This window comes from Brachyistius frenatus, unplaced genomic scaffold (genome assembly GCF_029030835.1).
Source record: "Brachyistius frenatus isolate BFR_SWC_R1_liver_20210118 unplaced genomic scaffold, ASM2903083v1 Contig_16, whole genome shotgun sequence".
NCBI classification, from domain to species: domain Eukaryota; kingdom Metazoa; phylum Chordata; class Actinopteri; family Embiotocidae; genus Brachyistius; species Brachyistius frenatus.
The window spans coordinates 1,375,576-1,391,482 of NW_027210615.1; the positions used below are offsets into that span (position 1 = coordinate 1,375,576).

Consider the following 15,907-nt stretch of genomic DNA (forward strand, 5'->3'; position numbering starts at 1 on the left):
GTTTTCAAGGCTGAAATTACTTGAATTCCAAGCATACAGTATGTACTGAACTTCACAGCTTCCATTTGAAGGAAGGACGTTTCTGAGAGCCAACCTCTTCACAGGGAACCAAACCCTGGTGGAATTCACGCCTTGCTCTGCCTGCTGAAGCATCCAGCACTTCATCTGAATTACAGTGCACACACCACAAGAGCGCCGTGACCTTGCTTAATTCAATATGAAGGGAAGAACGCAGACTAATTGAATGTGAAACCACCTCTGCAGTGAAAACACCAGCAACATTCAGCGTCTGTTACCGTCACGAGATCCTGTTGGGTCAGAGAGGCTGAAATACAGCTCACACATTCACTTTTGAGTTCATCAAATCAGCATTATAGCCAGGAGGATGAGACTCAGATCTGCAAGAGGGAACTGAGAGTGGTTTTGTCGACAGACACTCACACACAGATAAATGCAGACATAATATATTTGCAAAGGTGAAAGGTTGGTGCAATCGATGGGTCAGCAGCACATGTTGAATTTTGAAACAAATCTATCATCCACACACACTCAAACATACCAAACCAGTCTGTCAGTTTGGTTAAAACTCTGTCTTTCTTTCTTTATCCTGCACAATATCACACACTCACTCACACACACACACACACACACACACACATGCATACCCAAAATTTTTAGAAAACTTTGCCTCAGTCAAACATCTTAACCTCACAACGATGAATGGCTCTTATTCAGTATGAAAAAAAAGCACATTCTTTTCTTAACCCTGCACACACACACACACACACACACACCCCTGACTCAGTCATGAAACACCAGCTGCACCCACCCCACCCTAACTCTTGGGACAGTTGCCTTGGTAACAGCAACCAGGCTGACATAATTTGTGAGGGGTGGTGTGTGGTGTGTCGAGGGGTGTCTCTTAGCCTTGCTGCCCCCCTCCCCCTCCCCCTCAAACACCACCACCACCCATCTCTCACCCAGCACACACACAGATGAATGATTTGGCCCACACCTCTAATAAACACTTTGGCTACAACACACAGGGCAGTTTGGGATAATGGAGTGTTTTTCCAAGACATCGAAGCCATTTAGTTAATGGAAGGGCACAAACACCCACACACACATTCATACATGCCACTGAACACGCGCATTTACAGATATTTCATGATACAAGCCCCATGTGTGCTTCGAAGCCTGTCTGTGATCTGTCATTAACAGCATTCAACAGGATGTTAACACAAACAAACACACACACCTGGCAAGACTTGAATCTCCGGCCTTTATCAACCAAGCACAGTCATGAAAATTCAATCAATCCACCTCACAGTGCGCAAAAACCTTCTGAATGGATGCTTTCAGAAATCAAAGTGAAAGCGTTTCAGCGTTCGTCGGTGGCAGTTTGTGGTGATTATATCGACCCAGAGGCAATCTGTTCTCCAACTCTGCACCCGTCTCAGAAACTCCTGAATTAAAATTGATTTTTTTTTTTTGTAAACGTCTCTCGGCTCTGGGAACTGGGAGAACAATGTGTTACTAAGCTGGAAGTTGTCATGTGGCACATAAAGAGGCGGACAAAAAGCAAAGAACGTCGGAAAAATATGAGATGTAACTTTATATTATGGGAGAAACTGGTGTCGGAGTAAAGACTGAGTATAATTGCCTACTTTGAAGAAGCTGGCAAATATAACGTATTTCTCTGTATTTTTCTTCAGAATTGATCATTTCATCCTCAAACTATCTTGTAGCTTAGTTTGACATAGTCCATATAATCACTTCTATAATATTCACTGACTTTCATCTTCCAGCTAGTGCTCATAATACAGATGCCATTTTACAAAATGCAGAAAAATGTAAGTTCAGATTTATGCTTAAAGCTCTTTGTGAGAAGTTTTCATCGCAAATCAGTTTTAATTTTTACAATAGTTGGAGCTGACTCCTTCCAGGTGTAGCAAAACAGAGACCTTTTAAAACAGCCACTTCTCTTTTATTTTGATAGAAGTGTGGTGGATCCTAGTTAGTACAGTGCAAAATTGGATCTCTATAGAAGGAATGTGTGGTTGAAAATCAATCTTGCACATTTTTAGCAGGTTTTTTTTTATTCTGGAAGTAGCACACACTTGTCTCATGTTATCAAAAGTTGTCCCATCAGTGTAAAACAGGTAAAAGTAGAAATGATTAAAAAAAGGTCAATGTAATAGCAAAATGAACTTTCTTCTTTTGGTCCATGAAAGCAGCACAATCTGTTCAACCTCCACACACAGCATACACACTTGCATGCTCACACACACACACACACACACACACACACACACACACACACACACACACACACACACACACACACACACACACACACACACACACACACACACACACACACACACACACACACACACACACACACACACACACACTTAGTGAGTGCAGCCACTCTTATCAGCGTCACGTTGACAGGAAGGTCAATGAGGGTCATGACCGCTGATCAGAGCCAATTGACCTCTGACCCCTGTCACTTGGAATCAAAGACGGAGAAGGTTAAGATGTAAAAGAACAGACATGCTAAAACATAATCCTGCGGTTCCATGCACGCACACACACAGACACACACGCACTGAAAAAGTTGCATGAATGGTCCCTTTATATTAGTGCAAACGTCTGCCTCCATGTTTTACAATAGGAGTGATTTTATTTATGTACTGTTTATTAATGTGGATGCGCATGTGTGTCTCTGTGGGCGCGCAGATATGTTTATCCAGGGTGAACATTAGATTAAAGTCTGCTGGTCATGGGAGCTCTGATGGACCTCGATGTGATTAGAGTAAATGTGTGGCGTGTGATACAGCTAAGAACATTCCTGCATTGCACAACACCCCCACCCCCCACCCCACCCACCCCCCGCCCCCTTCCCGCCACCGCCACACACACAGCATTGCATCTGTGTGCTGGCATTCTCGAACACACCTGCACACGAGTAAAAAGACTCCATACATTTTGGTAAACTAAATGATGATGATCATTTTAATGATCAAATGTGAGGCAACTGTACATCCTTGCATTAAATCTGCTGTGTGCTATTTTTCCACATAAGTACTTTACATAAAGATGCACAAAAACAGAAATGTACAGCCAGTTCTTTATTTGCTAAGAAGCCTGACGCAGAAAACCAATGCTGATTTTAAATTAATGATCAGCTCTGTGTGCGTAATGTCATTTGCTCCTCGGTGTGCAATGCAGTCGACAATCATATGATACAAAACAGTGATTTTAAATTCATTACAGTCTACTCCCATTCCTCTAGGTAGGTCAGCAGTTATGGATATCAGGATTTATGGCTATGGTGTGCAGACTGATGCAGACAGAGTGCAGTGACGTAAAGACTGTAAAGAGTGACAGTAGCAATAACCTGCTGTGTTTATGTGCTGCCCAACAGTCTTCAGAGGCGATAAAAAAGAAAAAGAAAAAGTCTCAAACACTATGAATAAATGTAATTAAATGACAAAGTAGACTATCCGATGTCTAAAATTAAACTATTGACAATATTTTTAAATCTGTGCTCAGCCCACACTAAGTTTCAAGTAACCATAGCAACAGTTCTACAGATGTTCAACCAAAAACTCACACACAAGATGGTTACTAACTGAGGAACACCACTAAATATTTAATACTCGTGGAACTAATGTTTACTCCTTTGTCCAATGAGGTCTGCAGCGCTTCCATTCTTTACAGCCGTGAGCCATGAAGATCACAGCACCTTGCTCTGTCCGTACCCACTGAACTGTCCCTGTCAGGGAGCGTCTTTTGGAAATAATGTTCAATGGCAGTTTGGGACGTGATAGGAAGTGTTGCTTGTTATTTGACAAGAAACCAATACACAAAATAAATACAATTTCAAAACTGAACGGTCTCAAAAGATTTCTTTGTTCGTGTCAGAGTTTTCTCCTCGCTGGTGTCCGAGGTGTCCTCTTGTGGACATGACCAGCTCTGACTGACTGTGACTGTTAAACTGAGGCTGGGAGCCAAGGTGCAGGCATGTCACAGCAACAGGAACAAGAGGAAAGCAGTGAGACAGAAAATAATCCATTTGGCATTTGTTCATTCGGTGGACGTCAGCACAGCTTTTCCATGCTGCCATCACAAAACCAGATCAGGGCGATCTGGTCTGAACACCAGTGGACAGGTAGGATGTGTGCTGATTTCATTAGCAAGCAGGTGGTCCTGGTTTATTTCACAGTTTATAGAGAGTGACAAGTTTTACAGAAGAAACTTTCCCACCTGAGTGCAGAACTTGCAACATATTTTAAGTAAAATTGAAGAATAGTTCTGTAAGCTTTGCAAGAGTTTGTATTCGCACAGTGAAATATGAGTGACATATAAGATCAAAATGAAAAAAGGATGATGAAAGAATCAAGTTGCTGTTACAATCGTTATCTCACTCATGGGAGTCCAACTTTATTATTTTTCTAGTGTTTTATAGGTGCTTCTTTTCTACACCCAGACACACCACTTTTTGCTGCGTACACACACACGTTACAGTTATCATCAATCTATCCAATTATTCTCTCAGCCTAAAGCATTGTCCATGTGAGTGTTTTTGTATGCTACACATGTGTCTAGCTTTCTTTCTGTGTCTGTCTTTGTCCGTGTGTTTGTCTACTCCCTGAGCTCCAGGGAACTTTAGCTGTCTGGTGCAACGTTCCCAGGGGGAGGACTTTGTTGGCTGCGCCACCAGAGGGGGGTAGCGTTGGCGGGGGTGAGGAAACCGGGGCACATTTCCTGTGGAAATGGGGTTATCACTTCACCAATTACTGGTGCAATTACAGTGGGAGGCCTGCGGAAGCCTGGGAACAAAGCCCATAGGCACACAGATGGGCACTCATGGGGAGACATGCACGAGTACGTGCACGCACAAAATACTTTCTAAAACACGTCGACGTGCGTGCGTCAGTTATAAAATCTCACAGTCTCTGTTTTTCTCTTTTATGCCGACATCACGCTGCTTTCTATCTTTCTGTCGTTCACAAAGTGTCTGACTGTGTTAAAGTCGGTGTTCCTGGTGCCTTAAACTCCTGCTGCGAAAGTCAGAATCCACAATAAACATGCTTGTCTCTCCGTTGAGGCATTGAGAAATGTTCCAGATGCAGAATTAAGTATCTACCGCTATAATGCCTTTCACAGAATACAAATACAATTTCAAAAACCCACCAAGACTTCAAATTGGACCATTATTGGACTGATATTTGTACTCTGATGCTGGTAATGTCACTCATTCGGTCATTATACCTACTTTTGCAAAATAATGGGACTCATCTTGCAATCTGTCAAGTTCATCACCTCCTGTGGGGAATACTCACCACAATTTTGGAGCCAGTATTGTATGGAGTCTGTCCTATAAAATACCAAAATATACACACAAACTAGTTTTCTACTTATTACCTTTTACTGTTCCACACTCTTAAATCTTCTCCCGCATTTAAACACATGTCCACACACGCACACACACACACACACACACACACACACACACACACACACACACACACACACACACACACACACACACATACCACAGCAGAATTACAGCCAAAACACAGACGCATTATGTCTGGACCGTGTCACCGACAGACCAGACCCACGTGGACAACTTGACCTTTGACTTTAGCGCAAATGATGATTCATCATCATCATCATCATCAGACTGTTTGGTATGGGTTGCTACACTGCACACATTAGAGTCTATTTACTGTTTATTTTTAATCTCATTTGTTTTTTCACTTTTTTATTTATCTGAGAGAAGAGTCGCTGAGAACACGTTGCAGTCTTGCGTGGGAGCTGCCCACTGCACAGCAATGTTGTTGGTTTAACGCTCATGGCTACACAATTTCGATGAGCAGCTATAGCTGGTCAGTTTCCTGGTCAGTATTTTTTCTTCATTTTACCAAGACACTCATATGCTTCTTAGGTAAGACGACTTGTTGCACTGAGAGCAAAAATCTCCCTCAACAATAACTACTGTTGCAAAGCAAAGATTGTATCATCTCACACAAGAACAATAATTTTTTTGACCCTGTAAGCATAGTTTTCAGATTTAGGAGAATGTTCCCACTCATAATGAATAAATGCAGAGGAGGATTTAGTTGGCATAAATAGCAAAAACCCGAACTGATATTTGGAGATGTATTCTTTTTTTCAACCTGGCATCCAAATATATAAAAAATAAACTTGACTGCAGAGTTTTAGATTCGTTGCGTCAGTATGACATCTGTGTTATGCTGCTGAGGCTAAAACTTGATGTTTAGGACTTTGCAGTGGCCTCGTCCCAAGAGGAAACAATCGCCCATAGTGGCCAGGACTGGTGACAAGATTCTCAAGAAAATCACAACCGTGCTCCCTCACAGACTTGTTATTACCCTCTGCAGCAAAATCATCAGCAGGGATTTCACATAAGGGTTAAGTCAACACTTTGCTAGAGATTATATATGGTCACATAGTGAAAGATGCAGCCTTTACATTTTCTGTGGCTTTTACTTCTTGGCTCAGCCTCAAAGCATGTTAGACATATGGTGTGCTTCCTGGACATTTGCTTTGGAAAAATGGGCAATAATGACATCTCTATGTTTTAAAAATGGGCAGCCTTGAAAAAAAATAGCTGTCCTGTGAAGGTTATGGGTAGTCAAGATGTCTCCATTAAGTTATAGTCTATAAATGAGAGTCAAAATCTCTTTCGCTTCAAAGGCAGGCCAGATGATAAAACCCACTATATGCCACTGTACACCCTCTATTTTTTTCAAACAGGAAAAGGAAGTCAGACTTCCAACCTTTTGCGGCACATGTCTGATCTTTCCATCACTGACAAAACAGACAAAATCTAATTCTTGTGGTTTCTTCTTCTATAAGCAGCCATGTGAACATCACATCGGAGACATCAAAGGTTGGAGATCAGATGTTTTGTGCTCGTGTACATGTAGTGCTAATGTTTTCTAGCACTCGATTGGTCAATCCACTGTCTTTGCAGTCAAATTAAAAATTTATTTTGTAGTAAAGGCAAATGGCATTTAGAGGCTTTTAGTTCAAAAAACTATTTTTCATAGTGAAAACCAAGGTTCTTGACAACAAGAATAAACACAAGTGCTTTTCAGCAAGACATTGAATCGCTGACAAATGCAAAGTGTTTCTCAAACAGACATCAAAACTTGGGACCACAAATCTATTTTGCAGCCAAATTTCTTTATAAGAGATATAAGTTCATGGTAAACACAAATACAGATTTCCGCCGACAATTACAAATGAACCTCTGAGTATCCGCTACATCTACACACACCCTCATCCTGCCTGCCCTAATCTACAGCTAATGAGGAAACTAATGGTCAGGGTCAGTCTTAGCACTGTTGATCCCATCTGCTTCTGACTTCCAGAAAGCCAACACAAGTCAAGTGTGCCTTTGTGGTTTAAATTCCCTAATGTGAAAGTGAAAGGAATGCTGTGAGCAATATTCTTCTGCACAACACACCCTAAGTAACCCCCACTGACATTACATTTCAGCTAAATGAAATGTAATGTAAGTGGGGGTGACTAAAACTTTTTCTGGTCACGACATAATGATGAATTTGCTCTGAAGAGTCAGCTCATTAAAATAATGTTGGCTACTTTTTCTGTTTTTATTTTAGCCATTTTACATCACTCTGACATGGTAGAAAACAGTTAAATTCCCTGGTCACCTGTAAACAGCACCTGAATTACAGAACTGCAAATTTTTCTCACATCTCTATATTGAAAAGAAATGCTGACACACAGTATGAACCAGGCAGGAGGGAGAAGAAACTCAGCTCTACATCACTGACGGCAGGTCTGACTGGAGCAAATTAATACTTAAGGGAAATGGAAGAAATATGAAGCTTGCGGATTTTTGCTTAATTACAGACTTCAGGCTAAAGATAGCCTCTGATATTAACACCAGAAACCTCTCGAGGGTAAATTTAAAGCATGTCCACTGTTGTCAGGGGTTGTTGTTGCCAAAGCAAGGGTGTAATTAGACTCCTTTTACTGTCTTTGTCCACAAAGAGGCGAAAACCCTCAAGTACCAAGCCCCTAATCTGGGTTTTTAATATCATAATAAGTAGAAGTAAATTTGGTTGCAGGAATATCGAATCAAGTCCTCCAAAAATTCTGGGAAAGTCATTTTAAACAGCAGAGAAGGTTTTTTTTTTTAAGAATACAGCAATGCTTTATAGTTTGCCAAATTAGTCTTCAAATAACTATCAAATTAAAGACTTCTTCCAGAGAAAAAAAGGCTGTCTTAGTTGAGTCATATCCGAAGTGTGCGATGAGCAAGCAGCTCTCATTTGACTTCAGCAGTGACAAGTAATGGCAGCATCATCATTGGGGACTGGTTCTATTAAAATTAATAATAGAGAATATCCTGATTCTGTGCCGTCCCAGTGAAATCCACATCTCAGCAACATCCTCAGCCCAGAGCCTGGAAAGCACTGGCCTAGATAGAAACAGATCTGAAAGAATAGATGAATAATGAAATATCTCTTGATTTTTAATATCGCTATGAAGGCTTTTGTGCTTTATTAGTACACATGGGGAAGAGAAAGGTGAGGCCGGAGAAAGAATAGGGAGGTGAGTGATATACACCAGCCACAAGAACAAAACACATGCAGGAGCCAGGTTTCTCTTCTTTTCCTTCTTGGCCTTAACATTAACTGTATATCTGTTAGTAATATACCTATGATTATGATTAGCTTGCCTTATTATCCGAAATACTGTATAAATACAGCTGAAAAAGTACAGGCACATAAATGTGTGTTCCTGAGAACTAATCTTTTAAAAACAAAATTCAGCAATGCATTGCCCAAAAACTAAATGCAAGTGTTACGTGATGTAGCTAAACCTACATAGCTGTATATGAAATGCAAATCAACTGTAAAAGCTGCTAACTTCCTACTTAGATAATTCAATTTATATATACTGACACATGTTTCTCAAAGATAGATTTTTAAAACACAAAAATATATTTCACATGTTAAGAAAAAATATTGTTAAACTTTTAGGTAGCTCACAAAATGCTATAAAAAGCCAGAAAACACAACTGCAAATTTATATGAAATACACAGAGCTGTAGACTGATTGGGGGAGAAAGAAAGACTTAACAGTAGGTTTAAAACCAATGAAGCATCTTGGTGAAGTTGGTATACTCAAAATAGCACACAAGTTCTTTAAAAATCTATGTGCATTCACTTGAGGCCAACAGTACCCAAATCAGCTGACAATTTGTGTCAGACAACACAACTACTTAATGTCTTTCTTCTTTATTAACAGCCAGCACATCTGGGTTTTGTGCAAAAGCAATTGCTTATATTTTTGTCTCTGTGGATGACAAGACAATGCCTTGTCATTATCCTTCTTAAAAATAATACATATATATATACATGTATATACAATATTTGAAGGAATATTTATTGTAAATGCAGCTTTTATTTGCGCATCACATATTTCCTTATGAAGAAAAACAAATAGAATTTTACAGACAACCACTTGAGCAAACATGCATCTGGACACTGATGAACTAATCTACCATGTATAATAACCAAGCAATTTGCATGCTGATACAATGCATCTGAAAACGACTCATTACATTTACATTTGTGCAGAATAGAAACAGCAGGACCAGTTTAAATGGCTGGATGACAGCCATCCCAACCACTCAGCAGGATAGAGGTGAATTATCAAAGCCAATGTCTCCATTCATAGCAAACAAACTTATATGATTTAGGTCCAGTATTCTCCAGTGACTCATTACATTAAATGTCTACGGCAAACCAATTCATGAAGTTGTTGAATGCTGTATGAACAAAACATCACTAAGCCTCTATGTGAGTTAATAGATTGCAGCTGACTTAATAGAGCAGCATCAGCTCCTCTGAGGCATTTATGGAGTTTTGCTATCTAATTAAGGCTATATTCTCCATATGTTTTCTTGTGAAAATTACGAATTTGATAGGTGGTGTGTTTTTATCCGTTCACATACCTGTATCTCTACATACAGTATGCTTATATGTGTGTGAAACTGTAGTTTGTGTAATTGTGTACAGGTATACATTATGAGCGTGTGTGTTCTTTCGAACTGTGTAGTGTATACAGTGTAATTCTGAATGCAGCGGTCATAAAGGGAAAATCACGACCATCACTGCTGGGATAATAGGCTCATTACAATCAAGCGTGTGCGTGTGTGCGCGTGTGTGTTAGTCAACGGGTTTGAGTGAATAACCAAGATAATTGATAATTTAGTCATTAAAAGACAGGTGGGGGTTAGGAGGTAATCAGGCATGTATTTAAAAGTCTAAGTACACTTGACAAATCAGAAAAAATCTCTCTGGCAGTCAAAAGATCTCCATCCCTGTTGACCACAACTTCTTAAAGATAGAGTGCAGGACTTTTATATTCGGGTAAATGTATGTTGCATTCGTATCTTTCCAAAATGACTTGCTGACAGCAATAGTGTTTAAGAATATCACTTCCTGATGAATATCTCTGTATTGCATATTATATCGACATTTTACATCAGGTATCTGGTGAGGAATTCCCAGGCTGGCCAGTTGAAGATATGAAGCACCGTGATTCAGCAATGCTTTAGGGCACTGGCCTCCTAAGTCAGGGATTGTGCGATCAAGATCCAACAAGGGGGCCCTTAAGCAGAGAGGCACAGTGCAGAAGTGTGATGGGCCTGTAACCCAGAAGTGGATAGGTTGAAACTATCCTCTGTTAGCAGTACGTTTTTTTGTTGCTGGTTGTTCAATGTGTAGAATTTGGAGGGATTTATTGAAAAGACAACCTTTCAGTATTTCAATCACATTTGTCCATCAACTAAATTCCTTCAAAGCCAGCGATTATTGATTTGAGTCCCATGTGAGGGGAATGACAGCAGAGTGGTGCAGCGGAAGAGTGCTGGGCTCATAACCCGGAGGTCGATAGATCGAAACTATCTTCTGCTAGTAGGGATTTTTGTTGTTGTTGTTGCTAGTTGTCCACTGTGTAGGACGTAGGGGGATTTATTGAAAGTAAGGTTTTCTGTATTTTAGCCATGTTTTTTTGTCAACTGAATTCCTTCAAAGCCAGCGATTATAAATTCAAGTCTCATCTTGGGAGATTCACAGAAGAATGGCACAGCCAAGCGTGCTGGGCCCATAACCAAGGTTGATAGATAGAAATTATTCTCGACGAGAAAAAATATTCTTTACCTCTCTATTTCCTTATAGCCGACAACAGTTTTTCGTAAGGAGTTTAACGTTGGTCAAGTTTGTGGATTAAGATCCCACTTGGGGATCGATATCATCAAAAGGACGAAGAGACACTACACTGGGTCCATTACCCAGACATGAATGAGAGTGCTGAGCACTACCATTGTTGCATCATTACATCACTGCTTTTGTGTCATGGTCACTGTTTTCAGGGATTTGTATTTCTATCTTTACTCCCTGCTGTTTATGTGCTTAGATAAATTTGCTATTTCGTCTCTGAATAATTGTGCTGCCGAAGCCCCGGTGGCCTAATGGATAAGGCACTGGCCTCCTAAGCCAGGGATTGTGGGTTCAAGTCCCATCTGGGGTGACTGACAGCAGAGTGGCGCAGCGGAAGCGTGCTGGGCCCATAACCCAGAGGTCGATAGATCGAAACTATCCTCTGCTAGCAGGTTGATTTTTGTTGCTGGTTGTCCCGTGTACGACGTAGGGTATTTATTTAAAGCAAAGTTTTCTTTATTTTAACCGTTTTTTTGTCGACTGAAGTCCTTCAAAGCCAGTGATTACAGATCCATGTCCCATCTTCAGACATTCACAGCAGAGTGGCGCAGCGGAAGCGTGCTGGGCCCATAACCCAGAGGTCGATAGATCGAAACTATCCTCTGCTAGCAGGTTAAGTTTTGTTGCTGCTATTCCCCTGTGTACGACGTAGGATATTTATTTAAAGCAAAGTTTTCAATATTTTAGATGCGTTTTTTTGTCAGCTGTATTCCTTCAAAGCCAGCGAACATAGATCCATGTCCCATCTTGGAACAATCAAAGCAGAGTGGCGCAGCGGAAACGTGCTGGGCCCATAACCCAGAGGTTGATAGATAGAAACTATCCTCTGCTAACAGGTTGATTAGATGCTTAGCACTACCATTGTTGCATCATTACATCACTGATTTTGTGTCATGGTCACTGTTTTCAGGGATTTGCATTTCTATCTTTATTCACTGCTGTTTATGTGCCTAGGTTAATTTGCTATTTCGTCTCTCATTAGTTGTATTGCCAAAGCCCCAGTGGCCTAATGGATAAGGCACTGGCCTCCTAAGCCAGGGATTGTGGGTTCGACTCCCATCTGGGGTGACTGACAGCAGAGTGGCGCAGCGGAAGCGTGCTGGGCCCATAACCCAGAGGTCGATAGATCGAAACTATCCTCTGCTAGCAGGTTAAGTTTTGTTGCTGCTATTCCCCTGTGTACGACGTAGGGTATTTATTTTAAGCAAAGTTTTCTTTATTTTAACCGTTTTTTTGTCAACTGAAGTCCTTCAAAGCCAGCGAACATAGATCCATGTCCCATCTTGGAAGAATCAAAGCAGAGTGGCGCAGCGGAAGCAAAACTTCTGTCAATATTTTTATTTATTTTTTATTTTTACCTAATACTTGTTGTTTTTGCTCTCCTATATATACAGTGTATCAACACTGATCTTAGCCCTCACATTCTTTATAATTTGGTTAGTTTATTATCAAAGTTTTCATATTGTTCACGTGTTGTGATATTTTAGTTTTGATTAACTCACTATTTTTCAGTTGCAACACTCAATTAAATCCCTAGTATGTGTTTTGTTTCTGCTTCAAAGTTTTTTAACGTTGGGGTGAAATACTTCACTGAAGTGAAGGATTTTGCATTTTTCTCAATTCGTCGTCCAGTATGAAAAGCAACGATCAAAGAAAATCTACATGAACAGGTTCTCTAATCTGCTAAACAACTCCAGTGTCTGAACGTCAGCAGAGCTGAAATTCTCATCTACAGTGGTGTGAAAAAGTGTTTGCCCCCTTCCTGATTTCTTATTTTTTTGCATGTTTGTCACACTTAAATGTTTCAGATCATCAAACAAATTTAAATATTAGTCAAAGATAACACAAGTAAACACAAAATGCAGTTTTTAAATGAAGGTTTTTATTATTAAGGAAAAAAAAAAATCCAAACCCACATGGCCCTGTGTGAAAAAGTGTTTGCCCCCTAAACCTAATAACTGGTTGGGCCACCCTTAGCAGCAACAACTGCAATCAAGCATTTGCGATAACTTGCAATGAGTCTTTTACAGCGCTGTGGAGGAATTTTGGCCCACTCATCTTTACAGAGTTGTTGTAATTCAGCCACATTGGAGGGTTTTCCAACAGGAACCACCTTTTTAAGGTCATGCCACAGCATCTCAATAGGATTCAGGTCAGGACTTTGACTAGGCCACTACAAAGTCTTCATTTTGTTTTTCTTCAGCCATTCAGAGGTGGACTTGCTGGTGTGTTTTGGATCATCGTCCTGCTGCAAAACCCAAGTTGGTTTCAGCTTGAGGTCACGAACAGATGTTCTCCTTCAGGATTTCTTGGTAGACAGTAGAATTCATGGTTCCATTTATCACAGCAAGTCTTCCAGGTCCTGAAGCAGCAAAACAGCCCCAGACCATCACACTACCACCACCATATTTTACTGTTGGCATGATGTTCTTTTTCTGAAATGCGGTGTTACTTTTACACCAGATGTAACGGGACACACACCTTCCAAAAAGTTCAACTTTTGTCTCGTCAGTCCACAGAGTATTTTCCCAAAAGTCTTGGGGATCATCAAGATGTTTTCTGGCAAAAATGAGACGAGCCTTAATGTTCTTTTTGCTCAGCGGTGGTTTTCGTCTTGGAACTCTGCCATGCAGCCATTTCTGCCAAGTCTCTTTCTTATGGTGGAGTCATGAACACTGACCTTAACTGAGACAAGTGAGGCCTGCAGTTCTTTGGATGTTGTCGTGGGGTCTTTTGTGACCTCTTGGATGAGTCGTCGCTGCTCTCTTGGGGTAATTTTGGTCGGTCGGCCGCTCCTGGGAAGGTTCACCACCGTTCCATGTTTTCTCCATTTGTGGATAATGGTTCTCACTGTGGTTCGCTGGAGTCCCAAAGCTTTAGAAATGGCTTTAGAACCTTTCCCAGACTGATAGATCTCAATTACTTTCTTTCTCATTTGTTCTTGAGTTTCTTTGGATCTCAGCATGATGTCTGGCTTTTGAGGATCTTTTGGTCGACTTCACTTTGTCAGGCAGGTCCTATTTAAGTGATTTCTTGATTGAGAACAGGTGTGGCAGTAATCAGGCCTGGGTGTGGCTAGAGAAATTGAACTCAGGTGTGATAAACCACAGTTAAGTTATGTTTTAACAGGAGAGGGCAAACACTTTTTCACACAGGGCCATGTGAGTTTGGATTTTTTTTTTCTCCCTTAATAATAAAAAACCTTCATTTAAAAACTGCATTTTGTGTTTACTTGTGTTATCTTTGACTAATATTTAAATTTGTTTGATGATCTTGAAACATTTAAGTGTGACAGACATGCAAAAAAAATTGGAAATCAGGAAGGGGGCAAACACTTTTTCACACCACTGTATTTACAGCAATTCCACGACAAAAACAAATCTCCCTCAGTCTGAGGTAAACGTCAGTGGTGATGAGAAGGGAAATGACCACAGTTTAGAGCTCCCACAGAGAGAGAAAGAGTACGCACACAAACTTGCTGGTGGACAAGGAGGCCATCACAATCCCTACACAGATTACAATTTTGTTTCTGTTTTCCTTCCAAAGAGGAGCATACTAGCCACTGTAGATATAAACACACAAACCTCTGCTGTTCAAAGACGTGAGGATTCGCCTCAGCAGAATAAACAACAAAGACTGAAGTGGGCCAACATCCTGGAAATGAAGCAACTCTATTTGCATACATATACAAAAGCTTTTATCTTCAAACTGAACTACACAGTGCATGAACACACAAACACGTTAACACTCCGTACTCACATTCAAGCAAACACAACCACACAGTCAAGGACATACTGTCACGTATAGTTAATGTATGCTCACAGACACACACACACACACAAAGCTGCTACACATTTTCACATCAGATTTCATTAGAGCTAAATTCCCACCTGGGAGAATCCAACAAGGTTTCCCTTCTCCCTCTCTCTGTACTTTCTAGGTCACAATTGGTCGACTCCAGCCTAACCGTATATACGGCATGGACCCTTTTAGTTTCAGCTTATGTAAGAACGTATAATCAGTTGGTTTCTTATTTTACGGTGGCTCTGGAAAACATGATTAAAGGCATTTCAGTTTACCTTGCTGTAACTAAAGGCCTGAATGCCTCAAAAATCCTTTTAATTTGAAAAGGATTCACCGTAAAGAGAGCTAAGAGAGAAAACGATCAAATCCCAAATCCTGTTTTAATTACAAGATTCGGCTCTTTGCTTTCTCATGACTTGTGACCGTCATGTTTGTTATCCCCAAACAACAAAACACCCAACATGGGTCAAAGTGTTAAGTCCTCCCCTATTTGGCAGCCAAGGCTGCTTCAGAAAACTCCACGAGCATCAAATACAGCGTCCGTCACGCATAAATCATGTTGAAATCCTCCTATTCTGCAGTGAGCCCAACCGCACACCACTTCTGCTCGCACAAGGTTAAAACTAACGGCAAAACTATAATGAGCTGATGCAGTGCCACAGCACCCTTTAATCGTGAAAATCAACTCCAATTCGACCACGTATCAGCCTATTAGTGGCAGAGTCTGTGCTTCTGTTTGGCATTCAACGATTGGTGTTTATGCGTTGTGCTGCACAGTGACACAACAGGGAAACTGAGAA

At 40.7% G+C, this 15,907-nt stretch overlaps 1 protein-coding gene and 5 non-coding genes across 6 annotated transcripts in view; 5 read left to right on the forward strand and 1 right to left on the reverse strand.

Annotated features, from left to right (window-relative positions):
• Positions 1 to 15,907, reverse strand: part of sema3h (sema domain, immunoglobulin domain (Ig), short basic domain, secreted, (semaphorin) 3H) — a 64,210-nt gene that overhangs the window by 46,298 nt on the left and 2,005 nt on the right. The window lies entirely within an intron of this gene.
• Positions 11,541 to 11,613, forward strand: trnar-ccu (transfer RNA arginine (anticodon CCU)). Its single transcript has one exon. It is a non-coding gene; the product is annotated as a tRNA-Arg (tRNA).
• trnam-cau (transfer RNA methionine (anticodon CAU)) lies at positions 11,620 to 11,691 on the forward strand. The gene has a single exon. It is a non-coding gene; the product is annotated as a tRNA-Met (tRNA).
• Positions 11,840 to 11,911, forward strand: trnam-cau (transfer RNA methionine (anticodon CAU)). The gene has a single exon. It is a non-coding gene; the product is annotated as a tRNA-Met (tRNA).
• On the forward strand, positions 12,299 to 12,371 carry trnar-ccu (transfer RNA arginine (anticodon CCU)). The gene has a single exon. It is a non-coding gene; the product is annotated as a tRNA-Arg (tRNA).
• Positions 12,378 to 12,449, forward strand: trnam-cau (transfer RNA methionine (anticodon CAU)). Its single transcript has one exon. It is a non-coding gene; the product is annotated as a tRNA-Met (tRNA).